Source organism: Harpegnathos saltator, unplaced genomic scaffold (assembly GCF_003227715.2).
Source record: "Harpegnathos saltator strain DR-91 unplaced genomic scaffold, Hsal_v8.6 scaffold432, whole genome shotgun sequence".
NCBI lineage: Eukaryota > Metazoa > Arthropoda > Insecta > Hymenoptera > Formicidae > Harpegnathos > Harpegnathos saltator.
Genome location: NW_020230242.1, coordinates 214,243 through 233,169, shown reverse-complemented (window position 1 = coordinate 233,169; position 18,927 = coordinate 214,243). Strand labels below are relative to the sequence as shown.

Below are 18,927 nucleotides of genomic sequence, written 5' to 3'. Positions count from 1 at the left end.
CTCATGGTGGATGATTCCTTTATAGTCCCACCAAACACTCAGCAAAACCTTCCTGGCCGTTAATCCTGGTTTGGCCACCGTTTGAGCCGTTTCGCTGCGCTTTGACCACAATCGTTTTCGCACAATATTGTCATATGTATTCCATTTCTCATCCCCAGTCACCATCCGTTTCAGAAATGGCTCGATTTCGTTCCGTTTGATCAAGGCTTTGCAGATTGAAATTCGGTCCATCATGTTTTTTTGCCTCAATTCGTGTGGCACCAAAACATCGAGCTTTTTTTTGAATCCAGCTTTATGTAAATGGTTTAAAACTGTTTTGTGGTCGATCTTCAGCTCCTAGGCGATACTACAACTGCTAACATGCCGGTCTACTTCGATTATTTCCATAATTTTATTAACATTTTCGACGACGGGCCTACCTGTGCGAGATGCATCTTTAACATCAAAATTACCGGAACGGAATTGATGAAACTAAAATTGCGCGTGATTAGCTGTGACAGTATCGGGACCATAAACACCATTCACAATTTCAGCCGCCTGGCTTGTATTTTCGCCTTTATCGAAGCAAAATTGTAAAATATACCGAATTTTCTTTTTGTTGACGTACATCTTTTACGTGCTATAACTCACAACTTAATCGACTAATCACAAAACCGTTAAAGAATTCTTTTTAGTACGGAATGTCACTTTGCAACGAGTATAAATATTAACCTATGCGATTAATACATCATGTGATATATACCACTAAAGCCATCTTTTTTTTTTTTTTTTGGTAATCCAGAGGGAAATCCCTACCGGATACCTTCGGGCCCTGTGGGGAGCCCGAGAGTTATGTGGGGGTTGCATCCATTAAAACCCCCTGGGGGTACCTTCCTGCCCTCTGGCGTGATTTCTGCGGTTTACTCCAGCGGCTATGCGAACTGACTTTCACATTCCCTGCACGACCGCCACGCCGGGCCTCACGGCCCTCGCCCTATGTCTCCCACGCACGACGAAGCCCAAGAGGGAGTGGAGAGGGGAGCGGTGAGCGAACTTACGATCTCCAAACCCGGACACTTCGGACCCAGCGGATCAAAGTCGTGTCCGGGCTGGAGAACGCTGCTCCGTGCTCTAACCTCTGCTCCACTCCCTCCCCCCAGCCCGGGGAGGGGGAGTTATTGATGTTATTACAACTCAACCCAGTCCCCGGACTAGGGTTCGGACTCCATCGGGGCGCGCGTGGGGGACTAAGGCTTGGCGTCGTCTCCCTTTCGAAAAAAGAGGGCCGCCTAGCCCTTGCCGACCGTGCTATAGGCCGGCGGGGGGGGGGGGACCACCCCCCTCTCCCAACCCCACCTCCGGTGTTCGAAGTGGGATGAGACAGGTCTGGGCCACCTGTCCACACCTGGGCCTGCCTCTGCTTATCCACCACTCGTTTCCTTCCCTAATGGGAGGTACGAGCTCGTGGATATCCTCACGCAGGTTTATTCCCACGTGAGGGGTCCAATTTTCCCCGGTCGCACAGCTTCGCCGATCCTTCTCCTCACCGCGGCAGAGGGGGAAGCCCCCTCTCAACGAGAGGGAACTAACACCCCCCCTCCACCGATCCGGAAAATCTGGCGACCCTCTGGCTGTTTTCAGCCCCGCCGACACCAACTCGGCGGTTCCTTCTCAGGCGGGTGTGTTACCACACCCGCCGACGTTGCCCTTGGGCAACCTTACCCTCCCCCCCCCCACTAAAGCCATCTAGCGGAAAAATAATGGATTTCTTTTTCCCCAACCTAATATATTGTAATACAAACCAAAATAAGAGATATTTTTTTATACGTGTCCAACTTTTATACGGACTTTTTAAGGAGTGATGCATCCCTTTGGAAAAAATCAGTATTTTTCTTTCGGAACATCCCTTACGTCAAAAAATCTCAAATATTGGATATCTATATTCAATTATTTGAATTTATTCTCAATTGACATATAATATTTGAGAGTAAATTCGAACAATTGAGTGTAGGTATTTAATATTTGAATGTTTTTTCCGTAAGAGACCATCAAAAGTATAATAAAAAAAATTTTCCAATAAAAATTTAATGGTTTAAAGAATATTTTATAACAGCATTTTTATTTTTTTCAATACTCAGTATTTTAAATATTCAGAATTTTTTTCAATATTCAGAATTTTAAATATACTCCACCACTTACTATTTTTTATAATCCAAAAATTTTGTTTTTAACAAATGAAAGTATATTTTATACCAAATCCATTCATATATACTATTATAGTATTAATGTTACTCTCTGATATATGGACATTTCGAAAAATAGTTAGGAACATCTCTATCCATAACTATCCATAACGCAGCCGCTAAAGTTTTGATGTTTCAAAACTCGATTTTCAGAAATTTGAGCAGTTCAATCCCATTTCTCTATTTACTATCCTTACAAGGGGTTGGAATTTAAAAATACCATCGAATACATTCTAGTGTTCTGAAAAAATACTAAGGTAATGTACTTTTGATCTTGAAACATTTTTTTTCTTGTAGTTTATTCGTTTATTAAAGTGCTACGGACACTTTTTCCGAAATTTATCCTCTTTACACCCTTTTTAAGGGAATTTCCGGGAGATGTGGATGAAAAATAACAGCGGGAATCGAAAAAGCGCACATTTTTACTCCTAACGAGCAAGTTTCCCTAGCAAAATTTTATTTTGGCTAGGTAGGGTACTCAAATGTCCGTTTAAATCTGCTCGAGCGTTAATGGGTTAATTTGAAAAAAAGTGCAGCTGAAGCTCATCAATTGCTTGCGAAAATTTATGGTGAATCTGCTCCATCGAAAACAGTATGTAGATATTGGTTTCAACGATTCAAAAGTGGTGGTTGTTCACGATAAATAACGGCCAGGTCAATCGAAAAAGTTCGGAAATGAACAACAGCAAACTTTATTGGAAGAAAACCCTGCTCAAACATTCAAAGAATTGGCTCAATAGCTTGAAGTCAATAAATCAACCATTTCACGACATTTACAAGCCACGAGAAAGATCCAGAAAGAAAGAAGATGGCTGCCACATGAATTGACCGAAAATGTCATTGCTAATCATTTAAATATTTCTATTTCTTTGCTCGTAAGTCATAAAAAGAAGAGTTTCTTGTGGCATATTGTGATCGGCGATAAAAAGTGAATCTATTTCGACAACACAAGAAATCATGAATTGATCTTGGCCAACCATCAACGTTGACACAAAAGCGAAACGTTCACGATCACAAAGCAATGCTCTCTATTTAGTGGGATATGGAGGATACGTTGAAACCAAACAAAACAGTCACCGTCGAACGTTATTGATAACAATTAGAGTGTTTGAATAATAATTTGATGCAAAAACGACCATCAATTGCATCAAATCGCTGAAAATAATTATTCTCTATGACAACGCTCGGCCCCATGTTGCTATAGCCGTAAAACAAACATTGACGGAGGGAAGTTCTTTCGCACCCAGCATATTCTCCGAACCTGAATGTATTCACACATTTTGTTATTGAAATAAGTACTAAAAAAATATTGGGTGAGTGCAAAAGTTCGTGCGGAGTTTGTGAGTAAAAGTCACACAGTGATTAGGCAAACAAAAATCTTTATTCAATCAATGATATATTCTCCATCGTTTTCTATAATCTTTTCCCAACGTTCTGGCAGCATACGGATGCCTCGATCATAAAAACTGCGCGGTTTAGATTCGAAGAACGAAGAGATGCCCTTTTTTAAGGCCTCCAAAGAGTCAAAGTTTTTTCCATTTAAATAATTTTGCAATGACCGAAACAAGTGATAGTCAGATGGTGCGATATCAGTAGAATACGGTGGATGCGTTAAGACATCCCATTTCAGGCTCTTCAGTTTGCGCAGCGTCTTTTTCGAAACGTGTGGTCTGGCGTTGTCGTGATGAAAGACGACTCCCTTGCAATTTGACAAAATCGGACGTTTCTCTTTTATTTCTCGATTCAGATTGGTTAATTGGCGACAGTACTTGTCCGAATCAATCGTTTCGCCAGCGGGGAGAAGCTCGAAATAGATTATGCCCTTGCAATTCCACCAAACAGAGAGCATCACCTTCATCGGGTGCAAACTGGCCTTTGGCATTGCGTCACCATGCTCACCTGATTGTTTCCATGTCTGTTTGCGCTGAACATTGTTGTAGAGGACCCATTTCTCATCGCCCGTCACTAGTCGATCCAAAAACGATTCGTTATTGAGCCGCCCGAGTAAAGAAACGGCTGCAGAAATTCGCTTGATTTTGTTCTTCTCGGTCAGCAAATGGGGCACCCATATATCGAGCTTCAAATCGAATCCCATCTTTTTTAAACGCCGAAAAGCGGTTGATCGGTCAACGTTTAATGCTGTAGCAACTTCTTCTGTTGAAATTCGCGGATTATTGAGCACTAAAGTACGCAAAACATCGTCATCAATGTCAGAAGGTCGACCAGAGCGTGGCTCGTCTTCAAGGTTAAATTCTCCGCGCCAAAATTTAGCAAATTTTTCCACAGTTCGTTTAGCTGGTGCTTCATCCTAATAAACATCCTGAATGTTTTTTACGGCTGCGGCAACGTTTATTCCCTTCCGAAACTCGTAAAGCATAACATGCCGCAAATGCACCTTATCGATACTCATTTTTAAAGTGATATTTCTCGAAGCAGTTTGTATGAAAACAAATGATTTTTTTTTTAATAACAACTGAAGACGTCACCTTTCCAACGTTATATAATATGTAGATGGAAGTATTAAGGACAACACTTTACGACGCTTATAACTCCATCTATTGAAACTCCGCACGAACTTTTGCACTCACCCAATACAAAAAACAGCGGCTTCCAATGCAAGCTCCTAATATTACTGTTATTGTAAATATTGTATCATTGTTATTATTATTTCTGTTATTATATATTGAAATGTTTTATGATTATATATTTTGCGTATCAATACTAATAGTCTTTTACAATGAGGAAGTTCAAAGAGAATATACGTATACAGAGTGTCCCATAATTATAGGACACGAACTCCATAGCGGCATAGAGCTAAGCGGGAGGAACAAAAAAGTCCTTCTTCATTTAGCGATATCTCACATAGTTTTTTAGTAATAACCCCGTAAAGTTTGGCGTTTGTCATGCCCATCGCGACCTATAGACGCTCCGCGGCGAACTGTGTGCGTCGGGGCTGAGCAGTAAGGCGGCGCGCGTTGACCGCCGCGCCGGCGATGGCGTTTTGACGCTTTGACGCCGTCGGCACGCGGCCAGGCGATGATGAACGCGCCGCGTGTACGCTGCAAATCTAACCGTGTTTTCTCCTTGCCAAAAATGTGTGGCGCACACTTTTGGGTTGCAGGCGTTAATTAAACGTTTATTAAACACGACGACAAATGCGAATTAAACGCAATTGCGCGTGTTAAAATTACTTTTTCGCGTAGAAACACTATCATTTCTACACTACCTATGAGGTAGATAGCTTGGTGCGTTTTTTTTACGTGGTTTCCTCAGTAGGCCTAATCCACGGTTACCGATTAATGTAGTAACTGTTCGAAGTGCCTTCCTCCAACTTGTAAGCAGAGTTCAGCTCTTCGTGTTATCTGTTGCGTCGCACGGTGCGCCATATCCGGCGTGATGGTAGCGAAGGCCGCAATAATTGCTGCACGTACCTCCTCTTCTGTACCCTCGCACCGTTGCTCGACTAAGGATTTGACGTACCCCCATACAAAATAATCGAGAACGTTCAAATCCGACGACTGTGCCGGCCAAGTGATTGGGCCACCGCGACCCATCCACCTGTCCGGAAAACGCATATTTAATATTTCTCGCACTGCACGCGAAGAGTGCGTGGGAGCCCCGTCGTGCTGGAATATCATAGTTTCGCGTGCGCGGAGAGGAACTCGAGGAGATGAGGTAGCTCGTTCTCAAGGAATTCCGCGTACCTCTGCCCATCAAGACGTTATGGTAAAAAAAATGCGCCGATCTGAAAATAATTACCACATTTAAATAATTATACGCGTAATAAAACATGTTCTGCATGTTGTAAATTACAAGAATACGTACCACTCTGTCCGCAATTACTCCTGCCCACACGTTCACCGACCACCACGTATTGAAAAGCGCATTGCCGAACGGCGTGAGGATTCTCGGATTGCCACAGCAATGTCTTGCGAGAATTAAACATGCCGTTCGGTGTGAAAGTCGCCTTTTGTAGGCGATAGAGAAAAACAGTTGAAGATCGTTTCACAGATGTTCAACTGTTTTTCTCTATCGCCTACAAAAAACATTCTTAACGGCAGTAGCTTCTGTGAAGTGTTCCGCGCATCACAGCCTTAAAACAATGGATTTCACGGCGTAAGAATATTTTGATATGTTGATGTGCTACGCGAGGGCGGATTATAGCGATTATGTCGCGGCGCGTCTTAACGCACAGCGATATCCTAATCGCGCGCGGCATCCTTCGCGAAATACTATTAGATTTTGCGTAAGACGAGCAAAGGAAACGGGGAGTCTACTGCCGGTCCATAAACTTCGCGCTGGTGCACCCGTCCTGCATTCGATCCGCGACGAGGAGAGAGTATTGCGCGAGATCGAGAACGATCCCGGATGTAGTGTGCGCGAATTATCGAGACGCCTACATTTATCCAAATCTTTGGTGCATCGGATCTTGCGTCAAAATAATTTGCGGCCCTACCGTTACCGACGCGTGCAACAATTACTTCCACGTGATGAAGCACCGCGAGCGCACTTTTGTGCAGGTATGTTTATTATTTTTATAAAGGACTAAATTAAAAAATGTTAATATATCTACGTGAAACACGTGCAGGTCTCCTCGCACAGTGTCGGCGAAATCAATCATTTCCCGACCGTTTTCTGTGGACGGATGAGGCGACTTTCACACCGAACGGCATGTTTAATTCTCACAAGACATTGCTGTGGCAATCCGAGAATCCTCACGCCGTTCGGCAATGCGCTTTTCAATACCGGTGGTCGGTGAACGTATGGGCAGGAATAATTGCGGACAGAGTGGTACGTATTCTTGTAATTTACAACATGCAGAACATGTTTTATTACGCGTATAATTATTTAAATGTGGTAATTATTTTCAGATCGGCGCATTTTTTTTACCACCACGTCTTGATGGGCAGAGGTACGCGGAATTCCTTGAGAACGAGCTACCTCATCTCCTCGAGGACGTTCCTCTCCGCGTACGCGAAACTATGATATTCCAGCACGACGGGGCTCCCACGCACTCTTCGCGTGCAGTGCGAGAAATATTAAATATGCGTTTTCCGGACAGGTGGATGGGTCGTGGTAGCCCAATCACTTGGCCGGCACGGTCGCCGGATTTGAACGTTCTCGATTATTTTGTATGGGGGTACGTCAAATCCTTAGTCGAGCAATGGCGCGATGGTACAGAAGAGGAGGTACGTGCAGCAATTATTGCGGCCTTCGCTACCACGTCGGATATGGCGCACCGTGCGACGCAAGAGACAACACGAAGAGCTGAACTCTGTTTACAAGTTGGAGGAAGGCACTTCGAACAGTTACTACACTAATCAGTAACCGTGGATTAGGCCTACTGAGGAAACCACGTAAAAAAAAACGCACCAAGTTATCTACCTCATAGGTGGTGTAGAAATGATAGTGTTTCTACGCGAAAAAGTAATAACATTAATATACATGGATGGATTCAGCATAAAATATCCTTTCATTTCATAGAAATAAAATATTTGGATTACAAAAAAATTAGTAAGTAGTGGGGCGGGGGCATGTTTAAAATTCTAACATTACAAAAAATAAAAAAGTACTTTTCAGATTATTAAATTTTTATTTAGAAAATTCTTTTTCTATCTCTTATACTTTTGATGGTACGTACATGTTCCGAAAGAAAAATACAGATTTTTTTCCAAAGGGATGTTTCACCTCTTAAAGAGTCCGATTGGAAACGTGTAAGATTGGACACGTTATAGTTAAAAAACACGAGATACGTGTTTCTTATTTTAATCTGGAGTTACAATATATTTCTAGCCCATCCAAATTAGAGGACATTTATCTATGTTTCCTTGTAAGTAGTATTAAATCCATACCGTCTGATTACTACCATATCTATTAGGTTGTTCGGAAAGTTCGTTTAAAATTTCGCGCGCTCCACATTTCTATGTAATCAGTAAGAACGAGGGCACTCTAAAAGAATTTTATGTTTGTCAACAAACATCCCCGGATCTATGAGCCCGCTAAGGAAACTTCGCAGATCTTCCTAAGTGCAACTATTTCGTCAGAAATCAGTTTGAAAAATGGAGAACCAAAAAGTCCATTTTCGTCATGTGATGCTACGAGGGTAGTTTGATAAGTCAGTGACTTTTTTAATAAAAGATATTTTTTTCGGCAAATAAGCGTTTTATTTCTCAACGTAGTCTCCTTTTAGCTCGATACATTTAGTCCACCGTTTTTCCAATTTTTTTATTCCTTCCAAATAATAGGTTTTCTCAAGGCCCTCAAAATAGGCGTTTGTTTCAGTGATGACCTCTTCATTCGACCCAAATCTCTTACCGTCCAGCCATTTCTTCAGGTTTGGAAACAGGAAATAGTCGCAGGGGGCTAAATCTGGTGAATATGCTGCATGGAGTAGCAGTTCGTAGCCCAATTTATGGATTTTTGCCATGGTGACTACACACGTGTGCACCCGTGCATTGTCTTGATGGAACAGCATTTTTTTCTTCGCCAAATGCGGTCGTTTTTGCTTCAAATCAATATCGAATCTGTCCAAAAGCTCTGAATAATATTCGCCGGTGATCGTTTTACCCTTTTCAAGGTAATCGATGTGAATGATACCGCGTGCATCCCAAAAAACTGTGGCCATGACCTTGTTAGCCGACAGACCCACCTTGGCCTTCTTTGGTGCACGTTCACCCGAAGAAACCCACTGTCTTGATTGTTCCTTGGTCTCTGGTGTGGTGTGATGGATCCATGTTTCGTCTACGGTAACGAAACGGCGCAAAAACTCGTTCGGATTGCGGTTGAACATCGCCAAACACTCCTTTGAAATGGTCACACGGTTGCGCTTATCGAGTGGATCGAGTGTGAGCAATCGCGGCACCCATCGCGCGGATAGCTTTTTCATGTCCAAATATTCATGTAAAATGTGATGTACCCGCTCAGTTGAGATGCCTACAGCCTCAGCCACTTCACGCACTTTCATTCTCCGATCGTCCAATATCATTCCATGGATTTTATCGACGATTTCTGGCGTGACGACCTCTTTTGGGCGACCTGAACGTTCGGCGTCACTTGTGCTGGTACGACCACAACGGAACTCAGTAAACCACTTCTTAACCATTGAAATTGATGGTGCAGAGTCCCCATAGTATTTATCAAGCTTTGCCTTGGTTTCGGTGATGGTTTTTTTACGCAAAAAATAATGCTTAATCAGCACACGAAATTCACTTTTTTCCATTTTCGTTAAAATTCACGAGGTTGTCTGCTTTCAATGGCTGTCAAACACTAACTAAATGGCACAGCTTGCCCAAACTTGTACAGTAGTCTATTAATAGATGGCAGTTGACGGGAGCAGTGCTTCATTTAAAGTTACTGCGCGGAAAATTCAAAAAGTCACTGACTTATCAAACTGCCCTCGTATATTGCTTTAAACGTGGCTTCACGGCTTCGCAGACTCTGAATGAGATGTTCTCAGTATATAGAGATGCCTGCATCACTCACCAGACAGTTCGAAAAGGGTATCGAAGATTCGAAGCTGGCGATTTCAACATGGAAGATCAAGCTCGCTCAGGCCGGCCTCAGGAGGTTGATGAAACGCTTCTTATGGATCTCGTGCACGAAAATCCTCGAGTGACAGTTAGAGAACTCGCCGACATTCTGCACAAGTCTGTTTCCACCGTGCATGACCATCTGAAGAAGCTAGGATTCTCAAGTCGACTGGATGTGTGGGTGCCACACTCAATGAATGAACGGCAGTTGCTGGAACGTGTGAACGTCTGCGATATGCTGCTTCAACCAAAAAGAACCGTTCTTGAAGAGGATCATAACAGGCGATGAAAGTTGGATCCTATACAATTAGCCGCAAGAGGTCGTGGGGAACCAGCGACGCGTCTACGCAAACAGTGGCCAAGCCGGAGCTTCACGCGAAAAAGGTTCTTCTGAGTATCTGGTGGGATTTTAAGGGCGTGGTATATTATGAGCTTCTTCAACCAAACGAAACCATCAACGCGGCGAAGTACAGCCTTCAACTGGACGAACTGAAGACTGCCATCGCACAGAAGCGCCCTAAATTGGCCAACAGGCGTGGAATTGTTTTCCATCATGATAACGCCAGACCTCACGTCGCAATGTCTATCCGTAGGAAGCTGTTAGACTTCGAATGGGACGTTCTTCCTCATCCTCCATATTCTCCCGACCTTGCCCCATCTGACTACTATCTATTTCTTTCTTTAAAAAATTTTCTTCGGGACAAGAAATTCGAGTCTTTGAAAGTCCTCAAAAGTCATCTTGATAAATTCTTCGCCAATAAGAAACCTTTATTTTGGAGCAAAGGCATCATGCAGCTTCCTGAAAGATGGGACAAGGACAAAAATTTGAAACGAACTTTCCGAACAACCTAATACTTTCCTATACCATATGAAGCTCTTGTGACAACGTATTTAATCGGAAATCTACTTATATGCTCTAAACATCGCAGAAAGGTCGATTTTTATAAAAAAAACTATTGGTCTTACAAGATCTTACAACACCCGCGAAGTGTGTGTCTTCGATTTCGACGAAACTTGGTACATTTGTAGAATAACCAAAAATGAGGGACCCATATCAGCAATGGCTCAGGTTTAAGGGATGAAACTTTAAGGAATGAAACTGTCCCTCAAAGTTTCATTTCCTTTATGCTATCTTGATAATTATTGCAGATACGAATAAACTTTTTAAACAAAAATTGTATGATTTTTTATGAAAAATAAACTAAGCTTAATTAAGATAAAAATTAAATAATAATTAAGATAAAAATATTTTTAACAATTAACAAAATAATCATATCAGGATTAATTATTAATTTATCAGGCTTAATTATAAATTCATTATATGTAGGAAAAAGTTAGCATTTTTCATTCTAAATTCATCCATATACAGGGTGCCTCAGAACTTTGGGACATGAGCTCCGTAGGGATATAAAGCTAAGTGAGAAGAACAAAAAAGTCCTCTACCATAATGTGAAAATCGTATAGTTTTTTAGTAATAACCGCGTAAAGTTTGACGTTTTCCACGCTTATCGTGGCCTATAGACGCTCCGCGGCAAGCTGTGTGCGTAGGGACTGAGCGATAACACTTCTCGCATTGACTGTCGCGATGGTGTCTTGGCGCTTTGACGCCGCGCGACGGTCAGCGCGAGCCTCGTTATCGCTCAGCCCCTACGCACACAGCTTGCCGCGGAGCGTCTATAGGCCGTGCTGGGCGTGGAAAACGCCTAACTTAACGCTGTTATAATTAAAAAACTATTACGATTTTCAAATTATGGTAAAGGACTTTTTTGTTCCTCTCACTTAGCTCTATGTCCTTACGAAGCCCGTGTGTCAAAGTTCTGAGACACCCTGTATACACTGTGTACTAAAAGTCTGGAAACGGTCGAATATTTCATAAACTATTCATTTTAAAAAGAAATCTTTCAGACAGAAGTTATTTGGTTCGAGGGGAACATAAGATGCTGTCATTGGATTGACCTTGAGTGAACATTCTAAGGTCATACGGAGTTCAACTTTGTTTTTTCAAATGGAACTCCCTATTTTTCATTATATATTCTTATAGCTCATCACGAGAACTTTCCAAAACACTATAAATAAGTTATGTTTTATTGAATATTTTCCGAGTTATGGGACTTGAAAGTTACAATACCGCCGACATTATCCAAGGTGTACCGCGTGGAGGTTGCACAATCGGATTAACACCTCTTGTGTATGTGTATGTATGTATATGTGTGTGTGTGTGTGTATGTCATAGCAGAGATAAGCAGCTACTTGTTCAAAGGATCTGACATAGTCACCATATCCTCACCTCATTCGCAGTAATTTTTTCTGAAAAGAATCGACAGAAGATTCAATGAATGTACCATGACCGTAGACTAAGGGAAGATTCAAATATCGAAATTATTATACTTTTCATAGTTTTTTTCCGATAAAAGTCTTGCTACATTAATCGTTCTGATTTGACCTGTAGTCGAACGTTTTCCTATCCTAGATACATTCAGCTCTTCGTATTACGACACACTGTCAAGCAACTGAGTGAAATTTCAGTGGCATCCAGAATGGTATTGTCTGAAAGAGAAAGAATTACTTTACTGATGATGCTAGGATATGGTGACTGCGTTAGATCCTATGAACAAATAGCTGCTTTATTTAACAATACTTATGTAGATCGTGAACCGATTTCGAAGTCTACAGTCCAGAAAACTGTCGTTTGATGAAACGAATCGACGAAACGGACGATTTGATGAAACAGGATCCGTCAAGGACCGGCAACGCACTGGCAAACCAAAATTAGCGACAAACTTGGATAAGAGTTTCGAAGTGATGCAAACATTCGTCAAAAACCCTCATTCTACTTTGAGGAAGGCAGCACAGGCGCATGAGATTAGTACAATGTCCATTCATCGTATTTTAGTGAAAGAGAAATGGCATCCATTCAAAATTAAAATCACTCGAGAGCTATCGGAAGATGATTTTGATCGAAGAAATGAATTCTGCGACGAAATGATGTGTCGATACAATGATAATAATAACTTTTTCGATTTCACAATTTTTTCCGACGAAGCTTCTTTTGAATTGAATGGAGCGGTAAATCGGCATAATTGCCGATATTGGAATGATGAAAACTCTCACTGGATATATGAGATCCGCACGCAGTATATCCAAAAATTTAACGTTTGAGCGGGTTTTTGCGAACGTGGTATTATCGGACTATTCTTCATTAATGGGAATTTGAACGCGGCAATCTATCAGGAGCTATTGAAAAATAAAGTCATACCCGTTCTTGAAAATATGTTTGATGGGAACATAGAATATTTGGTTCCAACAAGATGATGCAGACCCACACTATGCAGTAGCAGTACAGCAATTTTTGGATAATACTTTTCCAAATCAATGGATAGGAAGACGTGGTCAAATAGAATGGCCTGCTAGATCACCAGATTTTTCTCCTGCCGATTATTTTTTTTGGGGATATTTTAAAAACAATGTTTACGAAACAAAACCTGCCAACCTTGCGGACCTTAGGGAATGTATAATATACCAAGTCGATCTTATCTCGGCAGAGATGAGACGAAATGTTTTAAATAATTTTTATCTACGGCTAAGCCATTGTCAAGCAACAGATGGAAGTCACTTTGAACACTTACTCAACTATACCACACATCCACACACACACACACACACACACACACACACACACACACACACATACACACACACACACACACACACACACACACACACACACACACACACACACACACACACACACACACACGCACGCACGCACACACACACACACGCGCACACACACACACACACACACACACGCACACGCACACGCACACGCGCACGCACACGCACACGCACACGCACACACACACACACACACACACACACGCGCACGCGCGCACGCGCGCACACACATATGCTCATACAGAGCAGAGAGGGTTTGGAGTCATTAAATACTACGGAAGTGACGAACTGTGGAGTCCTTATCTTTGCTGTGACACACATATGCATACACAAGAGGTGTAAATCCGATCGTGCAACCTCCACGTGGTACACCTTGGATAATGCCGGCGTTATTGTAACTTTCAAGCCCCATAACTCGGAAAATACACAATAAAACATAACTTGTTTTGGAAAGTCCTCGAGATGAGTTACAAGAATATGCAATGGAAAATAGGGGATTCCATTTGAAAAAGCAAAGTTGAACTCCGTATGACCTTGGAACATTCAACATCAATCCAATGACACCATCTTATGTTCCCCCTCGAACCAAATAACTTTTGTCTAAAACATTTCTTTCTAAAATACATAGTGTATGAAATATTCGACCGTTTCCAGACTTTTGGTCTGTATATACCTGTATACACCCTGTATATATTGGGTCTGGGAAAAAATTCGTGGCGTTTTTCCCGATAGATGGCGTCAATTGCAAATAACTCAGGAAACACAGATCGCAGCGACACCATTAAACGCTCGTTGGAAAGGTGACACTTCGAGCGTTACTTTGAGTGTATAAACATCGAAATTGGTGCAGTGGTTGGAAAGTTGTTTGCGTTTGAAAATGGAGAAAAGTAATGAAAAATTGCGCTACATTTTGCAATATTATTACGACAAAGGAAAGAACGCTGCGCAGGCCTGCGAAAAAATTTGTGCTATATACGGTGAAGGTACTTTATCAAAATCTGCTGCGCGGAAATGGTTCGCTCGCTTTCGTTCTAGTAATTTTGATGTGAAAGATGAGTCACGCTCTGGTCGTCCAATCATTGAAAAAGCTGATGAAATTCTTGAAAAAGTCCAGCAAGATAAGCATATCAGCAGTGTCGATATTGGTATGGAGCTAGGCATTGACCACAAAACTGTTTTGAACCATTTACACAAAGCTGGCTACAAAAAGAAGCTCGATGTATGGGTTCCTCATGAGTTGAGCGCGAAAAACGTGATAGACCGAATTAACATCTGCGATGCGCTGCTGAAACGCAATGAAATCGAGCCATTTCTGAAACGTGTCATAACCGGTGATGAAAAATGGATCACGTACGACAATCGGAAGCGTCAAAGATCGTGGACAAGGGATGGTGAGCCGTCACAAGCGTTCGCGAAGCTAGGATTAACGCCGAAAAAGGTGATGCTATATGTGTGGTGGGACTGGAAGGGAATCGTCCACCATAAGCTACTTCCAGTTGGTCAGACGATTGATTCTCAACTCTACTGTGGACAACTAGAGAAATTACGCCAGGCAATTGAAAGAAAACGGCCCGAATTGAATAATAGGAAAGGTGTTGTCTTCCATCATGACAACGCCCGACCTCACACTTCTTTGATGACCCGTCAAAAATTGCGAGAGCTTGGTTGGGAAGTTTTGATGCATCCACCGTATAGTCCAGACATAGCACCTTCTGACTATCACTTGTTCCGACCTCTGCAGAACTCTCTCAATGGAATTAAGCTGGTTTCAAAAGAAGCCTGTGAAAACCACTTGATTCAGTTTTTCAACCAGAAACCACAGAAGTTCTTCACCGATGGCATTATGGCTCTACCCGAAAAATGGCGAAACATTGTCGATAATAATGGAGCATATTTGGTTTAAATAAATTAATTTTCACACTATAAGAAAATCAGTTGAATTTTACTAAAAAAACGCCACGAACTTTTTCCCAGACCCAATATATTGTTTTATGTTTAAATTATAAGAACATTACCATGTCTGCGCAAAAAAAATTCATAAAATATGTCTGTTCCGCCGCGCTGAATCAGAAAATCCTCAGGACAATATTATATTCAAAATTATGTACATTAATAAATATGCAGTCTAATAGAAAGGTAATTTACTACGACGTTGAAGTTTGGAGCGTTCTTTCTAAGCGAAAATTGAATAGCCTTTATATAAAAAAGAACCACTTAATATAAATGTGAATACATATAAAAGATAAAGGACCCTGCACAAACCTTATGGAAATTGGGTTCCGGTGAATTTGTCTGAAAATTTGGGAAATGGTAGCTTCCGTCACGCTGATAAAAAGTTATCATTGCACCAAATTGATTTATAGCGTCGTTTAGGCGCTAGTGTTGTTTGAAAGTCAGGAATTGTGCGGTATTCTATAGATAGCATGGGTAGCATATCAGCTGCATATACATATATACATATATACATGTGTGTGTGTGTATATGTATGTGTGTATGTGTGTATGCGTGTATGCATGTGTGTATGTGTCATATATATGTATATATGTGTTCATGTATGTGTGTATGTACGGATAGGTGCTGCATGTGCACTCCATATATACCTTCATTATACATTGGTATTCGCTATATACACAATATTAGTGGCAAGACATTTAATTTTAAAAATGAATATTTTGAATGAATAGTTAAAATGAATACAAATAAAACCGTCCCTTTTCAGGGCCACAATAAAACCGGCTATTTTCAAAGCCACAATAAAACCGGCCCTTTTTAAGGCCACAAGATGTACAAATTCCGATTGGGCATCCTCCACGTGGTGTACATTGGGTAATGCTAATGCCGACGGTGAAATTTCTTAAAAAATATATTATAATTATTGTTCTATTTCTATGAAAACATATACATGCATACATACATACGTATACACAAACATACACACATACACACATACGTATACACACACACATATATATATGTATATATGTATATGCAGCTGATATGCTACCCATGCTACCCATAGAATACCGCACAATTCCTGACTTTCAAACAACACTAGCGCCTAAACAACGCTGTAAATCAATTTGATGCAATGATAATTTTTTATCAGCGTGACGGAAGTTACTATTTCTCAAAGTTTCAGACAAATTCACCGGGACTCAATTTCCATAAGGTTTGTGCCTTTGTGTTAAATATGATATGACATTATAAGAAAGTCTTGTTCTCCCCGAAAATTACGTACATATAATCATTCATACAGATAATAATTTCCATAGGACGTCCCAACACTTTGTGCCAAAAACTGACAGTGCATTTTCACTCTCTGGTATGTGGGAAAATAGAAAAAAAATAATTTAATAGCAATCGTGTCCCGGAACACTTTCGTTCTCCCCGAAAATTGTGTGCATACCACTACACTTAGACAGGTTATAATTATTTCCGGTAGACTCAACGCTTTGTGCCAAAAAATGACAATATATTTTTACACTTTGGTATTAGAATTACGTGCGTTGTAGGTTCTCTCGAAATATTAAAATATTAAGATATTATTATGATACAAACCCACAAGAAAATTGGTTTATGAATAACATAACTGAAGAAGTATATGAAAAGTATATGAAAATGTTAATATCATATTTATATCAATCTCACTAGAGACTAATTTTCAATATTGATTAAAAAAGTATTATATCGAGCTTTTATAAGCATAAAAACTATAAAAAAAATCATTATTTACAAATTTCTGAACGCTTGTTCCAAAACAACTTTAAAAAGATTATACTAAATAGATTTTAAAAAGAACAAAATATGTGACAATTGTTCATTCCAAAAGATTGGCGATGATATTAATTCCAGAGTATATATTTTTTTTGTTTTGTATCATATACATTGTATCATATACAGTATTGAAAGCACGATTTCTGAACTTCGAGAGAACCTACAACGCACGTAATTGTAATACCAGAGTGTAAAAATATATTAGCACAAAGCGTTGAGCCTGCCGCAAGCAATTACAATTTGTCTGACAAGGGAACGGTCGGGGGCGTCCCTCACCGACTTGAATGGGCATTGAATATGTTGTAGAGGATCAAAAAATATTAGACACGTATTTTTTTATATGTGCTTATCTCGAAGTTTAGGGGTTGAAATCACTCCTTGAAGAAAACGGATTTTTTCGTTTTTACCAAATATCTTCTAAAATATGAGAGGTATAAAAACATAGTAAATGTAAGAGTTTTACAGTATTTGATGCTCTTTGCATCTGTCAATTCAAATTTTTCAAAATATCAAATTTACCCTCCTCGCTTCCCCCTCCATTCATTATTTTCGCAAATTTCAAAAATTTTGTAAGGACAAAAATTAAAGAGCATTGAATTCCGAATCCAACCATATATAATAATGTTACTTTCCGAGATACGGACTTTTCGAAAAATAGATAGAAATGTCCGTGTATACCCGTAACACGCTATGCACAGCGCCTACCTTACTCGATAATATACGCAACACGTCCTCTTCGAATTTCTTTCGAATAATAGGCGATTAATACCAATACGGAGAATATGTAATCATAAAAAATTTCAATATATAATAACGTTATTAATAACAATCATAAATTTATACACAACAATATTTCTAAGCTTTGTCTTTATAAAAAGATATACGTATACGCTCTATGAAAGTTAGATTTTATGTATGATAAGTTTGTGTGTCTATTTTTGTGGTGGGTGACGTAAGTACTACGACGGAAGTGATACATGAATTGCAAAATCAATCATGTTTATTAACGCGGCGTTTCCATCGAATCTATGACACGTGAAAAACGCCGCATTCATGAAATCATATGTGATTGCATAATTATATCTAATATGATATTGATAACGTAATTATTTTTACGCACACGCACCACATATATACATACACATCTACAATCATGAAAGTGTTGTGCCGTCGTATTATTGTCATATCTTCTTTCCATCCTGTTTACTTTCGATTTTGTCATAGTTCTAATAATAGATGAACATCAAGTGTCGTAGACGTTACAGTTATGTGAGCTATTTAAAGTGCTGGAAAGCAGCCACTTTGTGCAACGCAAATCATGAGTAAGCGTAATATGTAGAGATACACTTCATATATAAGCAGTAATACAAGCTAGTGTCGCAGTAAGTATCCATTGTTTCACGACGTATCATTTGTGAGCGCAAGTTTATAAGTACATATTGCTTTCTCTCTATGTGTGTGTTTAAAACTTCTTTTAATATATTATTTTTTAAATATATAAGTATGTATTACTAACTGATATTATTATTTTATATTTATTATTATTATTTATTATTATTACTAACTGATATTATTATTTTATATTTATTATTTCATATCTTGTCACTCTCTATTTTATATTATTGGAATGACAATAGTTCGTCGAGTTATCAGTAATGTGATAATATACGGAAAAATGGAGCGAAATTGAGCAAGAGTTAAATTATAAATTATATATAATAATGATT

General features: G+C 40.0%; 1 protein-coding gene across 2 annotated transcripts in view; it reads left to right on the top strand.

Moving 5' to 3' along the window:
- Positions 1-18,927, top strand: part of LOC105187110 (uncharacterized) — a 107,838-nt gene that overhangs the window by 56,257 nt on the left and 32,654 nt on the right. The gene's annotated exons all lie outside the window — the stretch shown is intronic.